This window comes from Mandrillus leucophaeus, unplaced genomic scaffold (assembly GCF_000951045.1).
Source record: "Mandrillus leucophaeus isolate KB7577 unplaced genomic scaffold, Mleu.le_1.0 Scaffold131, whole genome shotgun sequence".
Taxonomy (NCBI): domain Eukaryota; kingdom Metazoa; phylum Chordata; class Mammalia; order Primates; family Cercopithecidae; genus Mandrillus; species Mandrillus leucophaeus.
In genome coordinates this window covers 3,756,638-3,776,074 of record NW_012101266.1, presented here as the reverse complement: position 1 = coordinate 3,776,074, position 19,437 = coordinate 3,756,638, and positions in this window count along the sequence as shown.

Here is a 19,437-nt window from a genome sequence, read left to right as displayed (position 1 = left end):
GCCACTGATCTTCTTTTAAATATAAATTATCTTTGTTCCTTTTAGTCTAAGACTGGTTACCTATTGATCTGATTCAGGTTCACTCCATGCCCTGAAAGTCATATTCCTTTTGTTTGTTTTATTTTTAAAGACCAGCCTCTATTTGGTGCCATGTGTCAAACTGGCATGACACAATCCGCTTAGGTTCCTAGATCTTTAATCCAGCTATGTCTTCAAGAGAACACTAACAACAGATCTTATAGTCACTTCCTTGACTTCACTTTTGGCTCCGTACCTTGTTTCACATTTAAATAAAATTATTTTTATAAGATAGACAGACCATTTTATTTTCCAACCATGCAAGTCCTGGCTTTTCTCTAAATTCTGCCTGCAAGTTGAATAGTTTCTTCTGTAGCTCATTGACATCTTCCTCAATTTTATTATTCACAGCCATAAATATCTACTGACACTTTCAACATTCTAGTTGTAGATTTCCTTAGCCAAAACCCAAAAGCTTACTAGGTACACTCTCAGTCTTCCAAATTATCACAAACAACAGTTTTTCCAATTTGGTTTGCTTCTATATCATGAGTTGCTATTTTTTAAGTGTTCTTTAGAAATATTCATGCCACTTTCCCAGGCTTCACTAAGAGTTTACTACCCACTTTTCTAGACTTTATTAACACTTCATTCACAATTTTCCAGTCTTTTCCTGTTCGATGGTCTCAAGTTCAATGCTACACATTTTAGATTTGTGTTCAACGCCACCCGACTTCTAGTATCAATTTATGCCTTAGCTGTTGCTGTAAAACAAATCACTCTAACACCCAGCAGCTTAAAGCAATATACATTTATTCTTTTTCAAAATTCTTTGGATTTTCTGGACCATTCTTATGGTCTGAGTTCTCAGCTGTGATGGCTGAGAGTTTATGAATGTCTGGAACTCTTTCCACAAGATTTCTCAACCATGGAAACTTGTCTTGGCTTCTGCCCATCATGGTCTCAGGGATCCTAGTAGCAAGAAATGGCAAGCCCCAAGGTGATATAGTATGTTTTAAAACACTGCATGTATCACATTTGCTAATATCTTACTAAAAAACTAAGGTCACATGGGCAAAGAGAGATTCAAGGGGTAGAGACATAGAGTTTGTGTCTTGATGAATGGAGCTGTAAAATGTTGTGTGTTTCTTTTTCTTCTATCTATTATTCTATATTCCAAAGAAATATATTTCTATTCTACTGGAAAACTATTTAAAGAAATAAAAATCTATTTTTAACATAGAATATTAGAATTGGCATTTCATGAAACATGCACATCTATAGAGAGCTATAGATATGCATTATACAGACATATATACACTTATACACACATATGTATGTGCATGCATATGTGTGTGTATTCCTAAATCAGATGTGTCTCTTCTGAGTAAAAAGCATTAGATTCTTATCTTCTTCTAGAATTTCTGTGCAATTTTTTTCTCCATTCTATTTTACAGTTATACTTTACGTTAATTCATGTTATTTAGCTAAGGAACTTTTAAGATGGGAATTTAGTTACTCAAAATCATATTAGTTATACATAAAATTTAGCATCAAATTTGCGTGAATTATGTAGGTCAAATTATCAATTATTTTTATACATAGTTACATAACGCATTCCATATTATAAATGTTCTTTTAAGAACACCATTTCTACAATTAGTACAGTGTTTATTTTCTATGTGTAAATTTAAGTTAGGTAGAATGTTAACAAACGTAGAATTGAGTTTGTTACCTTCAGTTACCAGTATTTGTCTTGTGCATTCTAATTTAAATTATACATTTAAACATTTCCAAGCAAAATAAATAATTTTTACATAATTGGAATTTATTTCCACCTAAAAAGTAGCCAATTGCTTCAATACTGAAAATTTAATTCATTTAGAAAGAGAAGAATACCTCTAATCATAGAGTTTATCCATTACTCTGTTTATATTTGGAATAATTGAATATGGAAATATTTTGACAATATAATTACAAAGAAGTATGTGGTTTTTACTTCTCCATGACATATTGATTTTATTCAATGTTGCCAATTTTCAAGGAGACTATGATAAAAGGAAAATGACGAGAGAGAACTGGAAATATTGGAAAGAAAATATTGATTAAGGATATACCACAGATTCTAAGCTGAAAAGGAAAGTGAATGGTAGAAATTGATTGAGACAGAGAAAGTACAAGGTTAATGGGACAAAATAACTCAGAAATGGTCTTAAAAAGAATAAGAAGGAAAACAGCAGTGGAGAATATGTAAATGAGACAATTATTGATGTGTTTCTCAGAATATCTCCCTGTTAATATTTCCCATTAGACTGCCGCTTTGTTTTCAACTTTTAAATGTAGTAGAATATATGTATCTCGCATTACAAAAGTTTTCATTAAATATATCTAAAGTTGTTATGTATGCTCTTGTAACAGTATAATATTTAAAATATATTAATCTTTGTTTAATTCCTATTTTTATCATCTACATGATTGCACAAGAAGTGCAAAAACAGCAGATAATTAAACAATGGTTTTTTAAAATTCAACAATGACCCCTCATCTCTCATTTCTCACTCTCACTTTTTTGGCCATACAGACTAAAAATCCTGTTTGTTTTTCTATTTTAAGCATTATCTATTGACCGCCCACTGTGGATAAGGATTTTCTCTTTCATCCCTTCTTAATTACCAGCACACACATATGTCTTTTCCATAATCCTATACTTGCTAAATATTGTAAATTAGGTTAGATCAACATGCAGTATTTACATTAACTCATATTATTATTATTACTACATAGGATCTCTATTGACCATCATCTGGGGAAAATATCCTTTGTCTCTCGTTTGTGTTGTGTCTCTTGTTTCTTGTCTCCCACGTCTTCTTCCTTCCTTGGGTTACTCTCGTTGTGGGAGATCATAGTCTACAATAACTTCCTGAAAAAATATACATGGGATTATGGGAGGTTTTCTTACATGATGATATTTTGGCTAGGCAAAGCGTACTCTATTGGAAATAATTTCTCTTCAGAGTTTTGACGGCATTGGCTCACTACTTTCTAGTTTCAGAATTTGTTATTCAAAAGGCCCAAGCCATTCTGATAGCCTAATTCCTGTGGAAATCTAAATCCTCTCCCCTCTCTAGCCTCTGTGGAAGCTTGTAAAAAGATCCTTAGTTCTCTGAAATTTCATAGTGATTTAACTTTGTATGATTTCTTTTAGCCATGTGTGTAGGTAAAGTAAGGCCTTTCAATATGATAATTAAAGTTCTTTAGTTCATGAAATATTTTTGAATTGTTTCATAAATGATTTTCTCTATTTGTTTTGCCCTGGTCAATCTTTCTGGAACTTCTTGTATTCAGATGTTGAACTTTTTAAATTATTTGTTTAATTTTTTAACATTTTCTCATATATTTTTCCATGTATGATTTTTTTGGCTCTACTTAATAGGATTTTTTTTTTTTTTACTAAGTTTTTCAGCATTCTATGAGTTTTCCTTTCTCTTATCACTTATTTACAAAAAATTCAAAAGCTCCTTTTGGATCATTGAGTGTCCTTTACAGATTGATAGACATCTAGATATAGACACACGTTTATATATAATTACATATATTCTGAAATTTCTTTGTGTATATATATGTGTGTTCTTGCTTCATGGATGCAATATATTCTCTTATTCATCTAAAGATATTAATAGTTTATTTGAAAATTGTTAGATTTGCATAATATGTGTTATGTTGCTTTTGTTTCAAGTGTGTGCATGGGTGTGTGTATGTGCTTGTCTTTGTAAATTTTATACTAGGAATTTCTCAGATATTGTTTTTCACCTATTTTGGTCTTTGACTTATTATTATAGGTTTTCTTCAGATAGTGAATAATCCATAAATTTCTACTCATATTATAGTGTGGAACACTGAATAGATCATTGGAATCCCATGGACTTGCTGACTGAATTTCACTATTGAGTGTGCTGCCTGAGCTTTTCTTTTGGTAGACATAAGATGCCCATCATTTTGTGCCTTTTCTTTGTAAAGTCTAATTCACTAGAGAAGAATGTGTCAACATTCCTGCTAACATTCTGTAAGCCAACTGGCGAAAGAGGAGGGGTTCAGGAGTCTCAGGAATTGGTATGTAAATATCCACTTAATGCCACCTTCACCTCTCTCATTTTCAGTAGAGTATCCCTATCCACAACTATGCCTAATTTTTCCTACTCCAGAGACTCTCTTTTTTACCCTCTGGAGAAAGCAAACCTCCAGAGTTCTGCTGAAGTACTGGAGGGTTGGTTTTTTGGTTAATGGAACTGAGGGTGGGGATTGCATCAGAGATAGGCAAAGCCCATTAGGGGATCTCCTTGGTTTCAACTAAACATTCAGCTTCACAACACATAGGCCACACTGGGAGCAAGCTACTCAGAGTGATCTTAGCAGGAAACACAGCTTGGCAGGAGGGCAACATCAGGCATTCCTGCAAAGAGAGTCCTTGCAGCAGCTCACATGGCAGTTCACATCCAGTAGCTACTGTTATTCCAGGTCACAACTGGAGGGCTAGGAGGTGAGTCCGTATTAGGAGATGTAAGAGTCACTTTGGCTGAAAAGACTCATGACCCATAGTATAACTTCCAGAGTTGCATGAAAAACTTACCAGCCATTACACTCAGAATACGCCAAAGCTACATCCAATCCAGATATAGTTTATCATTGCGTTCTAAGCGGTGTTGCCTGACAACATGGTTCATATACTATTTTTATCAAGTTGCCAGAGGATCAGAGTTAGAGAGTTAAATAAAGTTTAAATTCTGAAGCCAAAGGAGTAGCTTTTCTTAAAACTTTATCCACACAACCTAATTGCTTCTTTTACTTTTTATTTTTATTTTTTAAAGAAACAGGAAGGAAAAGAGAAAGTATGAGTAGAAATATGGGGATAAAGGCAAATTAACATAGTGTGAAGATAAGGGCATTTCTGTCTATTTCCTCATTTCCCAGGAAGTATGAGGTAAGAACATCATCATAGGGAAAGGATAGATAAGGAAGTGGGTGATTTGTGGGAGGAAAAAGTGTGAAGTAGCATTTTGGTAAAGTATATAAGGAGTACCCTAACTCCTCCAAAATATATCATGGTCAGTAATTTTTTTATTTAAGAGTATTGGTGTATTACTTGCAACAAATGAAATACAATAATATATATAATGATTTGAACATGATAGAAGTCGATTTCATGCTCATATAATCGAATTAGGCAGGAAGACAGGGTGATGGCAGGACCCTCTTCCATGTAGTCTAGTTGGGACTCAAACTGGCAGAACCACAGCCATCTTCGAAACTTAACCTACAAAGTTATTGGGTCTTCTTTCTTCCAGCCAGAATGGAAGAATGCAAATGAGAATTTTGTTTGCATTAGGCTTGGAAGTGGCAGCTATGCTTGCAAATGAGCACACCTAATTGCAAGCAAGGCTGAGAAATATCCAGCTATGTGCCCAGTGTACTAAAGAGAGCATGGATTTTGTTGTACGGTTAGTGAGCATTTAGATTTTTTAAATATTTGTATTGAATGCATAAAAATAAACATGTTAAAATCAAAGGATATATGATAGTCAGTTATTTTTAAAGATATTATTTGAAACATCTAATTTCTTAAAACAGTCATGTCAATAAAATGCTGTTTAATGAATTAGTAGTAATGATTTCAATAGCATGACATTAAGGATTATCATTATATCATTTTAGTAGTGATTTACATGCATGTAAAAATGTATGCCGTTCTGTTATAAAACATACCACTAGACTTTCCAAAACTGCCCATGGATCAATTACCTTCATAATAAATGAAGAATTCATCTTTAGTTTTAAAGAATAAATTAATAGCTTATTTTTATCTTCCTATCTTATTTTCATAGATATTTGTTTTTTAAAATTCAGATACTATCATATTTTGCTCAATTGTACATGGCATCAATTTACTATGTTACAGTGGGTATGCCATTTTATAGGCTCAAAAGAAGCTAAACATGGGAGTAGGAATATCCAATTTATTAAAATAAGTCTGTTACTCTTTCTGATATTGAATGAGCTTATTCTTTTTGGTTATCTTACATTTCTTAATGTAATATGGGAACCACAGGGGGAGGTGAACAAACATTTCTATCTAAAAATATTCTTTATGACATTAAAATAAATTAATAATAGAAGGATATAGCTTTTCAACTTATAATTAAGATTAAATATTAAAATAGCTATTATCCCCTTAGTTTATAAATGTGAATTGTTTTAATTTTACCAGTAATATTGTCTCAGTTTTATGTATTTATGAAATGTCTTGTGTTTTACTGATGGTGGTTTAAAACATATCCATATTATTTTCTTTTTAAAAATGCAACTTCACAAAAAAGAGAAGAAAAAGAGGGTAAACCCACCATTTGACAGCCTGTTTCTATTCTTTCACATCTTTCTGTAACATTATCCTTTTGATGTATCGGGCTCCAGGAAACAGTGAAAGCTTCATGGTAAGTGAGCCATACTTGCATTACTGTTTTTCAGTTACACAGGGATGAAAGGAAAGTGCTGTTCCTACTCTCTGATTATTTTTGCATATGTGTAACTTAGAAAGTGACTGTGAAAACTGAAAACTTTCCATCAGTCTAGTTTGCAAAAAGAAAACTTCTCATGGAAAATGTAGAAGAATAAACATCCAAGTTCTGATGTTGGGAAAATTAATCCAAGGCTAATTCCTTAGGATTTAAAACATTTTAATTTGCCTTCATTAATGATAGTCTATCCATTACGAAGGAGATTCACATGTACTACATAATTACTTCATATCTACCCAGAAGTGGACTCTTTGGAAGCCCCTCCTTTTACTCTCCAGTGGAGAAATAACCATGAACCAAGAAACCAAAGTAACTCTCAATTTCAACACTACTGTTCTGCACAATATCAGTGTGTCTGTAATCCCTCAACTTGAGGAAAAAATAGATACAATTACAAAGGAGAACAGGTCTGGATATATTGTTTAGACATATTTCCTACACTTAAAAAAGAAACAAAAAACAATATACATTTGCTAAGAACTTAAAAACCATCAGGAAATATATTTGTAGTCAGAGGTTACAAGACAATATGCTCACTTATCTAATTTTCTTTGAGGATAAGGAAGAAAACTTGTCTTGATGCTAATTTAGCATTCCAAGCTATATGAATACAAAGGCTGGTAAGATGTCTCACTGCCAAATGATGCTTTTTCAGAAATTAATGCTAAAAAGATTATAGAATTAAAAATTATCTTATGGACTATCTTTTAAAAAGTCCCTGCTTTTATTGATGACTAAAGTAAAATAAAGTGAGATTATACATTGACGGAGATGAAAATCAGAGATGCAAGGTGACATCTGGTGTTCCATATCTAGCTGGATTTTCAATATCATACCATGGTAGGCATAGAATCTGAACATCAGTGTGAGCAGAATGGCAGAAGACCTAGATTTTTGCTCATTTTCTTTTTTTCTTTTGAGTGAGAGTTGCATTCTTATATATTGTAGAAAGGATAGACCTCTAAAACACTGCTCCCTTAAAATTTAGTGTTGTGTGATATTCCTGATCCTATAAGAATCTTTGGTCTTGGATAAATGATACATGAGCATGTTAAAGAAGCTCTTGAGGATTATTTATGATTCAAAGTAATCTAGGCACATACCATTTAAGAAACCACAATTAAAAAAAAAATCTGCCTGGACCTCATTCCACTTCTTTCTTTATCCATCAATTTGTCAAGTTTTTATTAAGTATATATATATATAAAAAGCATATATATATAATCATATATATATATATTTCTTTTTCCTGTTCTAGGTGCTCTTCTAGGAAATCAATTCATAAATAAGATTGGTAATATTCCTCCCCTCATGGAGCTTAGAAACCAGTAGTAGGACACTCATAGAAAACAAGAAAAAAATAAGTTAATTTCAAAAGTGATATTTCCAGTGCAGAATATAGAAGAATATGATAGTGTTTGGGAGGGATCATATTTCACAAAATGATCAAGGAAGGACATTTTAAGGAGGAGGATTGAAAGACAATCTAAAAGATAAGAAGACTCTAACCATGAACAATTTCGGGGAAGAATGTTTCCAAACAGAGGGTTAAGCAAGTACACAATGAGGGAAAAATCAGGGCTGGGAGGGAAATAGAATTCATGTAAATAGAGCACAAGGAATGAGGATAATTTTGGCATGTAACGAAATTGAAAAGTTGGCAGGGCAGATTATGAAGCACTTATGGGCTATCATAAGAAGTATGGATTTATCACACTTCAAAGTTGAAAGAAACAGAAACAGTACAACACAGACTGTCCTTTAAGGCAAACATAATATTAATGTTGTTTATTTCCTTAATACTTACCAGAGTGTCTGATATGTAGCAGACAATCAGTAGGTATGTGCTTAAGTAAACATATAAAATTTGTTGGTAGGAAATGGCTGATATTGGTAGTATAAGCAATGTGTTTTTAAGAACCTCACATTTTCATTTTATATCCAGTTCTTAAATAATATGCATATGAAGAACGATGTGAACACGGGTGTGGAGCCCACACAAGAACAGAAATTTAGTGCATTTCTTTTTGGGAATCTCCAGAGTATCTACTTCACAATAAAATGGAAAGCTCTCAATTTGAGAACCAAACATTTAAAATGTAACCCAGACTGGACCACGCTAAACTGCCTGGGATTTCCTGGCAGGGTCCATTTGCATATATTTTTGAACATTTAAGTAAATTTTCATCTCTTTCATTGCAATTTTAACATTTTTTAAAAGACTCACCAGAAAAGATTCTGTGATGAAGAACATTACAACACTCACAGGGCATCCACACATGCATCCCAAAGGCTTCAAACTGAATGGGCAGACTTTCAACAACACATCCTGTATTATTATAGCATTGCTCTGGGATAGTCTGATTCCTGATGCATATAATTATAGGGGTCTAAATAAACCTCAAATCTTTAGCATGTCCCTGGCCTACATAACCATTACCTAGACTTAGCTTTGGCTGAGGAGGAAAGTCCTTTACTGCAGGACTCCCGCTTTAATTTTGTAATTTCTCTCAAAGTCAAATTTACCACGAGCCCTCAAAATACAGAGTAGACTTTGAGTGCAAAGTGAAATGCCTGCTTTGTATGTCCACAGAGATATTAGTCCAGGGAGCTCCATGGTTCAAATCCACTCATGCTTTTTTTTTCTTCGCTGAATCATACTTACTTTTGGAGAAATGAAGTCTCACCATACAAATTATATCTCTAGAGTACATTGGACACGTGGAGAATGCAATGAGTTTCAGGCAATTCTGATGCCATGGGGCAGATTCAGATCATTTAGCAATTGACTGATAGCTTTCACCAGCTGATAGCCAAGCAGCTTGAGAGTTAACGTAGAGATACATGGCTGCAATACTAAAAAGGAATGTTTGACTATATCTGAGTCATACATTCTCATTACTGTTGGAAAGAAGGATTTACATTTGGCAGATCTTTCAGTTACACACTATAAAAGAAGAAAATGTTTTGTTCATCCTGGCAGAAACAATATATTCCCTTTTACATTTATTTTAAAAATAATTTGCTGATTGAAAAGTCACAAAGGTAAAACTTTTTTTTTAAAAGAAATAATGACATTCCCAGGCCAGCAGACTTCAGTTCAAAATGTTAAACCAGGCACCGTCTGGAATATTCATTTTCAAACTCTATGCCAATGGGATCAAACCCTGGCATGCTCAATCTACATTTGATTAACACTCTTTTAATATAGAACTGGCAAATCAAAACTCCCTTAGATTCCTGACCTTTGCTCAGAGATATAATGACAAGCTTGAGATGGCCTTTGCTATTTAATACACAAAACATCGACACCTGGCTGCACGGTGAAGATGGAATGGAAGAAGGTGATATTTAATTATTAGAAAAGTCACACAATTGTCCAGAAACAAAGTCTGTGAATTAAATGTATATTGGAGAGCTTCAAAATGTCACTTAAATGCTCCTACTCAAAATTTTACTGCTTATTAATCTCACCTACACATTCTCTTGCATGAGTTATTCACTATTCAATGTGGTGAGAGTTTGGGTTTCCTACTTGCATCCTAAGTTCTGTAAGGCTAAGGGAAGGTCCACCCATTATATTATTTCTTCTGTAGCCTCCATCTCCTCTTTATTCATTGTTTCTTGAGTGCCTTCTGTTTTCTAAGCAGCAATACTGAAGGTTGCAAATATTAATATCAGTGTTCCCTGCTCTTGGGAACTACAATGTAATGGAAAAGACAGTTACGAAAACAAATAATTATAATGCAATGGGAAAAGAGGTATACTATAGGCATGAAAAGAATGTTATGGAACAAGAAAGGGAACAACCACATTGGCCTGGGGAGTTAGAGAAAACTTCCCAGAGATTACGCGGGACTTGGCCTTGAAAAGTGAGTGGAATTTAAACCACAGTAAGAAGGGGAATACCATTTTAGGCAATGGCAAAGGCCTGGAGGCCCACAGGACCCTGTAGAACATTAGTCCTTGTCCTATTTAACTTTGGCTGGAAGAGAACACCTTCCCTAGAAATCTTGCTATAATTATATGATTTTTGTAAGAATAATAGGAACATAATAGGAATGTAAATTCTGAGCAATATAATATATCAGAAGTATTTGGTTTAAGGCAAGTAATTTTGAGCCAGACTGCCTGGGTATAGATTCCAGCCTGAACACATAAATGCTTTACTACTTTCAGCAAGTTACATAAGTATTATAAGTTTCAGTGTGCTGGTCTGTAAATTAAGGATGATATTAGTAACTACCTCACATAATTATTGTACAGATTAAATAATTATTTTAAAATTCTTGGAAAAGTGATGGATTTGTGAAAACTTTTTATAAAAAGTAGCTACAAATGTTTGAATTATTGCTTTTTAATAGCTTTATTGAGTTGTAGTTCATATACCATAAAATTCACCCATTTAAAGTGTGTAAGTCAACGAATTTTAGTAAATTCATAGGGTTTTGTAACCATCACCTCAACTTAATCTAGAATTTTCTTTTTTACTCAAAAAGAAACCTCATACATATTAGAATTCAATCCTTATTTCCACCCAATCTACTTCTCAGGTCTAAATAAACACTAATCTTTCTGTCTCTGCTGACTTCCCTATTCTGAAGATTTCATATAAATACAATTATATGTATGTGTTCTTTGTATCTGGCTTCTTTCACTTAGCATAATGTTTTCAAGGTTTGTCCATGTTGTAGCATGTATCAGAACCTCATTCATTGCTGTGGCTAAATATTATATTGTATGAATGTGCCACATTGCATTTATTTATTTTTTTGTTGGTGAATACTTTAGTCTGCATTTTGGCTATTATAAAAAATGATGCTATGAGAATTTTTCATAAGGATGTATAAGTTTTTGTATGAATATATGTTTTTGTTATGTTTTTGTGTATCTTGGCTATATACATAGTAAAATTGCTAGGTTTTATGGTAACTTCACTTTTCTTTTTTTTTTTTTCTTTTTTTTTTTTGAGATGGAGCCTCACCCTGAAACCCAGGTTGGAGTGCAATGGTACAATCTCGGCTCACTGCAACCTCCATCTCCCAGGTACAAATGATTCTCCTGCCTCAGCCTCCCAGGTAGCCGGGATTACAGGTGCCTGCCACCACGCCCAGCTAATTTTTTTTTGTTTTTAAGAGAGACGAGGTTTCACCATGTTGGCCAGGCTGGGGTAACTGTATCTTTAACATTTTGAAAAACTGCCAACTGTTTGCCAAATCAGCTGCACAACCTTACATTTCCAAATCTTTTACCCATTTTAACAATTGAGTTGTCTCATTACTGTTCAATTATTAGAGAGTTGTAGATTCTTGATACAACTTGATTAGATAAATGATTGCAAATATTTACTCTCATTCTGTGGGTTGTCTTTACTTTTTTGATGGTGTTCTTTGAAACCCAAATATTTTTAATGTTGATGATGTTCAAGTCATCTTTCTGATGTATTGTAAAGAATTAATTTCACTACCTTAAAAGTCCCCTATTCTTTATCTATGTCCTTCCCTTCCTATCTCCAAAAACCTAGGAACCACCCAACTTATTTCTGTTTTGCCTTTTCAAGAATGTTGAAAACATACTGTAAGTAGCTTTTTCAGATTGGCTTCTTTCACCTAGAAATTTGCTTTTATGATTTCTCTAGTAAAAAAAAATCCTTCATGTCTTATTTCTTTTTATTGCTGAACAGCATAGTTTGCTTCTAAATTCACCTACTGATGGACAGTTTGGTTGATTCCAAGTTCTGGTAATTATGAATAAGGCTGCTATAGATATGTGCCGGTTTTGTGTGGCCAAAATTTGCAATTTATTTAGGTATATCTGAAGAAGCACAATGGCTGGGTCATATTGTAAGAGCTTGTTTAATTTTGTAAAATACTGCCAAATTTTTCCAAAGTGACTCTACCGTTTTGCATTCCCATCAGCAATGAATGGTAGGTCCTGTTGCCTTGCATTCTCACCAGCATTTGGTGTTGTCAGTGTTTTGAGTTTTAGTCATTCCAATAGGTAATATTTTTTGTTGCTGTTGTTTTAATTTGTAGTTTCCTAACGACATATGATGTTGAGTATCTTTTTATATGCCATTCACCATCTGTGTATCTTCTTTGGTAAGATATCTGCTCATATTTGTTTTTCCTTTCTAAAATTGGATTGAATTTTTTTTTATGTTTAAGAGTTTTGCATATATTGAATACTAGACTTTTTAAATTATTATTTTATTTTATTTATTTATTTTTTTGAGATGGAGCCTCCCTCTGTCGCCCAGGCTGCAGTGCAGTGGCGCAATCTCAGCTCACTGCAAGCTCCGCCTCCCGGGTTCACACCATTCTCCTGCCTCAGCCTCCCGGGTAGCTGGGACTACAGGCGCCTGCCACCATGCCCTACTAATTTTTTGTATTTTTAGTAGAGACGGGGTTTTATCATGTTAGCCAGGATGGTCTCCATCTCCTGACTTCATGATCCACCCGCCTCAGCCTTCCAAAGTGCTGGGATTATAGGCATGAGCCACTGCGCCCAGCTGGATACCAGTACTTTATCACGTTTTTGCAAATATTTTATCCCAGTCAGTGGTTTGTTTTCTCATTCTCTTAACAGTGTCTTTCACAGAGCAGAAGTTTTCTAATACACCTAGGTTTTCTTTTATGTTATCTTTCACAAATTTTATAATTTCACCTTTAACATTTAGTCTATGGTCTCTTTCGAGTTTTTTTGTATGTGTGTGTGAAAGTTACAAGGTAAGTGTCTAAGTTCTTTTCTTTGTATAAAGATGTCATATTGTTCCATCAACTATCCTTTATTTATTGAAATATCTTGGAGTCTTCATCAAAGATCAGTTGACTATGTTTGTATGACTGCATCTATTTCTGGGTGTTCTATTCTTTCCCACTGATTGATTTATCTTTTTACCAATGGTATTATTTTGCCAATATCATGCTGTATTGGTATTGGTAAGATAGCGTTTTATTACTGTAACTTTACAGTAAGTCTCAAAATCAACTAGTGTCAATATTCCAATTTTGTTCTTCCTTTTCAGTAGTGTGTTGACAATTTTAGGTTCTTTTGCCTTTCTCTGTAAACATTATGATCAATTTGTTGATATCTACATGTTAAGTTACTGAGAGTGAAATTGTGTTGAATCTAGAGATCAAGTAGCAGAGAATTTACATCTTAACAATATTGAGTATTCTTACATATACATAAGCATGAAATAGCTCTTCATTTACTTGGGTCTTTTAAATTTTTCTTTAGTTTTGCAATTTTCCTCATATAGGTGCTGTACATATTTTGTTAGATTTATACATAATTTGGTTTATTGCTAATGCCAATAGTATTTTTTTTAATTTCTTATTTCAATTATCAATTTCTGGTATATAGGCAAGCAACTAACCTTTATATATTAACCTTGTACGTAGCAACCTTGCTGTGATTGCTTATTACTTCAGAGAGGTTTTCTTGGTTAGTTATTGAAGACTTTCTACACAGAAAATTATGTCATCTGTGAACACAAATACTTTTCCCTCCCAACCTTTCTACCTTTTATTACCTATTATTGTCTTATTGTATTAGTTTTGACTTTCCATAAAATTCTGGGTAGGATTGGCTAAGAGGCCACGCATCTTTGGCGGGAAGGTTCTTAGGCAGAAAGCACATTTACTGTGATGTTAGCTGCAGGCTTTTAGTAGGCATTATTTATCAGAAAGCAGAACTCCCTCTCCATTACTAGTTTTTTGAGGGTGTTATAATTCATTGAAGTGTATTTCTCTATTGATATAATATGATCATCTTAATTAGCTTGTTGATTGGATGAATTATATTAATCAATTTTCAAATGTTGAACCAGTATTGCATACTTAGATTTTTTTTTTAATTTATTTATTATTATTATACTTTAAGTTGTAGGGTACATGTGCATAACGTGCAGGTATGTTACATATGTATACTTGTGCCATGTTGGTGTGCTGCACCCATCAACTCGTCATTTACATCAGGTAAAACTCCCAATGCAATCCCTCCCCGCTCTCCCCTCCCCATGATAGGCCCCGGTGTGTGATGTTCCCCTTCCTGAGTCCAAGTGATCTCATTGTTCAGTTCCCACCTATGAGCTGTCTCTTATACACATCTAGATGTGTATAAGAGACAGGTATTGGGGTGGGAGTTACCCGATTTTCCAGGTGTTGTGTGTCTCAGTTCCCCTGGCTAGGAAAAGGGATTCCCTTCCCCCTTGCGCTTCCCAGGTGAGGCAATGCCTCGCCCTGCTTCAGCTCTCGCTGGTCGGGCTGCAGCAGCTGACCAGCACCGATCGTCCGGCACTCCCCAGTGAGATGAATCCAGTACCTCAGTTGAAAATGCAGAAATCACCAGTCTTCTGTGTCGCTCGCGCTGGGAGTTGGAGACTGGAGCTGTCCCTATTCGGCCATCTTGCTCCGCCCCCTGCATACTTAGATTTTTAAAATACATTGTTGGGTTCAATTTGGAAATATATTGTGAGAATTTTTTGCATCATTGTTCATGAGATATATTTGTCTGTGGTTTTGATATCTTTCAATATTTTATCTGGTTTTGGTATTAAAGTAATGCTGTCTTCATAGAATAAATTTGACAGTGTTTTGTACTTTTGTTTTGTACTTTTATTTTTTAGATATCGAAACAACTGAAGACTACACACTTTTAAAAAAGATTGTAGAGAACTGGTATTGTTTCCTAAATATTAGGTAGAATTCACCAGTAAAATCATCTGAGCTTAGTGCTTACTTTTTAGGACATTTATCAGTTTATTATTCAATTTATTTAATATAGGCTGTTCAGATAAAGTAGTTCTCCTTGTGCCAGTTTTCAGTTTCTCTTTTTCATGGAATGGGTCAATTTTATGAAGGTTATCAAATTTGTGTGAGTATAGTTTTTCATAATATTCCCATATTAATCTTAAAATATCCACAGGATTACCTCTCATTTTTGATATTAGTAATTTATGTCTTCTCTCTTTTTGTCTTGATTTATATGCCTAGAAGTTTATCACTTTGTTAAACTTTTTAAAGAAGCGGCTTTGGTCTTGTTGATTTTCCCTATTGACTTCATGTTTGAAACATTAATAATTTTCCCTCTAACTTTCATTATTTCTATCTTGTTGTTTTGGTTTTCCATTGCTCTTCTCCAGTTTACTAAGTTTAGATGATCAATTTTAGATCTTTCTTCTTTCCTATCATATGGATTTCATGCTATAAATTTTCCTCTAAGCACTGTTTTTGCTACATCTCACAAATTTTGATAAGTTGCATTTTCATTTTATTTGCTCAAAATATTTAACAATTTTTCAAGACTCTTTAAATCACTTTATTTTAGGTTCAGGGGTACACGTGCAGGTTTGTTATGTAGGTAAACTCTTGTCATGGGGGTTCAGTGCACAGGTTATTTCATCACCCAGCTACTAAATGTAGTACCTGATAGTTATTTTTTTGATTATCTCCCACTTTCTACTTTCCTCCCTCAAGTAGGTCCCAGTGTCTGTTGTTCTTGTCTGTGTGCCCGTTGGTTTTTATTATTTAGCTTCCACTTAAAATTAAGAAAATGCAGTATTTGGTTTTCTGTTCTTGTGTTAGTTTACTAAGGATAATGGCCACCAGCTCCATCTATGTTGCTGCAAAGAACATAATCTCATTCTTTTTTTATGGCTGCATAGTATTGCATGGTGTTATATGAAGCAGAAAAATGCTAAAAAGAAAAACAAATTCCCTTTCTCCTTTGGCATAAGTAAACTGATGAGCTGATGGATTCCTGTTTTCTGTAACTAGTAACCTCAAGTATTCTGTTTTTCATCTAAGCAGCACAGTGAAGGTCCTGAGATGTCTGAGCAGGCCTGGATTGCAGCCATCTAGGCACCATAAGGAAGGTATTGAAATAAGCCCATGCAAGGCACTTGAGCAACCCCAGATAATAGCCATTTGGTAACATAGCAAGAGTCACATGTAAGCCTGAATTATGAACTTGTCACAGATTGATTAACTGCCTTTGTTCTGCCCCTGTACATTTGCTTTCATGCCACTATGCTTCATGCCACTGTAAGTTTATTTCAAACTAGCCAACCCCCTTTTTGAAGTATGTATAAAAGTCAAGTCCTGTCTTTTTTCTGGGTCCAGTCTCTGGATGTTAATCCACTGGGTGTGTGTGCACTCAATAAAGTCCTCCTGTTCTACCTACTGGTCTCTCCAGTCTCCCCAATCCCACAAAATACATGTACCACCGGCATTTTCTTTACCCAGTCAAAAAAATAGTCCAAATAGCCAAGGCATTCCTAAGCAAAAAGAACAAAGCTGGAGGCATCACATTACCTAACTTTATACTACTGGGCTACTGTAACCAAAACAACATGGTACTTGTACAAAAATAGACACATAAACCAATGGAACAGGATAGAGAACCCATAAATGAGACTACACATCAACAACTCTCTGATCTTTGATAAACCTGATAAAAACAAACATTCAGGAATGGATTTATTATTCAGTAAATGGTACTAGAATAACTAGTTAGCCATATGCAAAAGATTGAAACTGGATCCTTTCCTAACACCATATACAAAAAATCAACTGAAGATGAATTAAAGACTTAAATGTAAAACCTCAAACTATAAAAGCTCTGGAAGATAATCTAGGAAATACCATTCCGGGTATGGAAACTGTCAAGAGACTTCTTATTTGACTCATGTGTTAATTAGCACTACTTTTTTATTCTCCAGATATTTGGGGATTTTTTTTTAGCTATCTTTATGTTGCTGATTTTTACTTGTTAATATGTTTTATGACTCAACATATACTTTGTCTAGCTGTATGTCCCATGTAACTTGAGAAGAATGTATGAATGTGTATACATTTATTGAATGAAACATTCTATAAATATCAAATAGATCTAGATAATTAACGGTGGTTTTCTGTAAACTGGATGAATTAATTAATTAGAAACCTTAACATAACAACCATAGTAGCTGTATATGCCAGAGACTTCAAAGTTTTTATGTACTAGTTATTTTTTCTCCCCTCTTTTCTTTGGGTTTCCCTAGATACTTTCTCTTAATTAGAGACTGTGTATCAGAGACTTAATTAGAGCCTATGTATTACAGCTCTTCTAGCTAATTCACTGTTTGTATACTGAAGTCTGGTTGATCTGGTTGTAAGGTTTTGGGGAGGGAAGCATTCTGTAATCTTATGATTAAATCCCATTGTTTTAGTGGTTACGAGTCATTGGGTTATGACCTTTGTGAGCATTTCTTAGCTTTTTAAAAATCTCTTCTTATGTGAGAAAGGAAGACTAAGGAGTTTGGAGTTGTTTAACTAACATTTTCCTAAGTCAGAAAGGTCCTACAGTGTAGGCGTTTGTTATGAAGAAGTCTCTCAAAATATTTCAAAATGGTTGCTTCCTTCCCAGGTTTATTTCAAAACAGTGACTGTTCATTACTCCTGCCTGAAACAAGATACATTTTTCTCATACTTTCATTGTGAGTACCTGGTGGGGCTACAGGAGGTTAAACTTGTGAGATTTCCACCACAAGATTGGGACCCCAGGAGTTTTCAATTCTCAAGATTAAGCCCCCTTTTGAAAATATGATTTAATCCTTTATTATTGGATATCTTGGAGGTGCTATCTAATTGAAGTTTACATTTTTTGCTTCATTTTCATCCAGGGATAATTTGCTAACAAATTTCCTCTCTAGTTGATTTTAAGAGGGCACACAGCACAGTCACCATAGATATCCATTCCTTCCTTGAGATTGCCAGGGAATAATATATATTTTTTAAATCCTGGCATTCTGAGAAGTGTCCCTAGGACAAAGTAGCTCATTGTGTAGTCAGTTGTGTTTAATCTGTTTGTGCCAGTGTACTTAACTGTGTTGATGTGTCTGTGTATGCTTAAGAAACGTTTCTGAGTCTTCTTGATTTCTTGATCTGATTGCTTCTGAATGAGTATAGCTTAGCACACACCCACAGCCTTCCAAACCCCAGCATGAAGTGTGATTCCAGCAGGGCTCTTTTTGGCAATCTTTCTATAGTTTCCTCTATATTACCTGTATCATAGAACCACCAGTCTCCTCTTAATTGCTCTCCATAAAAATATCCAATGCCCATAGGCATGCAGTTCTCCATGCTCTTTTCAAATAAATTCAGTCCTGTCAATTCTTATGGCCTGCCTTTACCGTTGGCAGATCTCAGAGTTACTGCACTGGAACTAGGGGTGGGGCAGGCAGGGGTGGGGGGCCTGGATTTTCCTGGAGTGATTCCCTCACATTATGAATGATCACAGTGGGGTGGTCAATCTGAGAAGACCAGACCACACCTTCTGGTCTTTTCAGTTTGACTCTTTCCAGCATGGAACCACCAACCTATGAACATTCTGAGGCAAGGGTCACTGGAACCTGATTATTCTCAGATTGCTCTATGTGGAGTAGCGCTTCTACTCTATGAGTGGGATAGGGGGAAAGCAGAGGCAGGGAGACACCTGGTTCTTTTAGCTCTGCTTGCATGGAATAGAACACCTGCAACATGGGGTGACAAGGCATTAGAAATCCCAGCAGTCTGCCCTACCCAGAGTGAAGCCATAGCCCAAGAGTAGACAGTGGTGAAGGGAGAGAGCCCCCATCTTCTAGGTCTCACTTGCAGGTTGTAGAATTCCCAGGGCAAAAGCAAAGCTTCTGTTATAGAGAACTTGGGGAAACAGTGGGGGTGGTAAAGGATTGGGTCATGGCTCCAATGCCACAGACTTTTGCCATTCTTAGTGAGATTTAGTACGTTTTCTTGATGAAGATTTCTCTATTTGCTGTATCCCTTAGGAAAATTTCTGAAGACTTTAACTGATTGTTAGACAACTG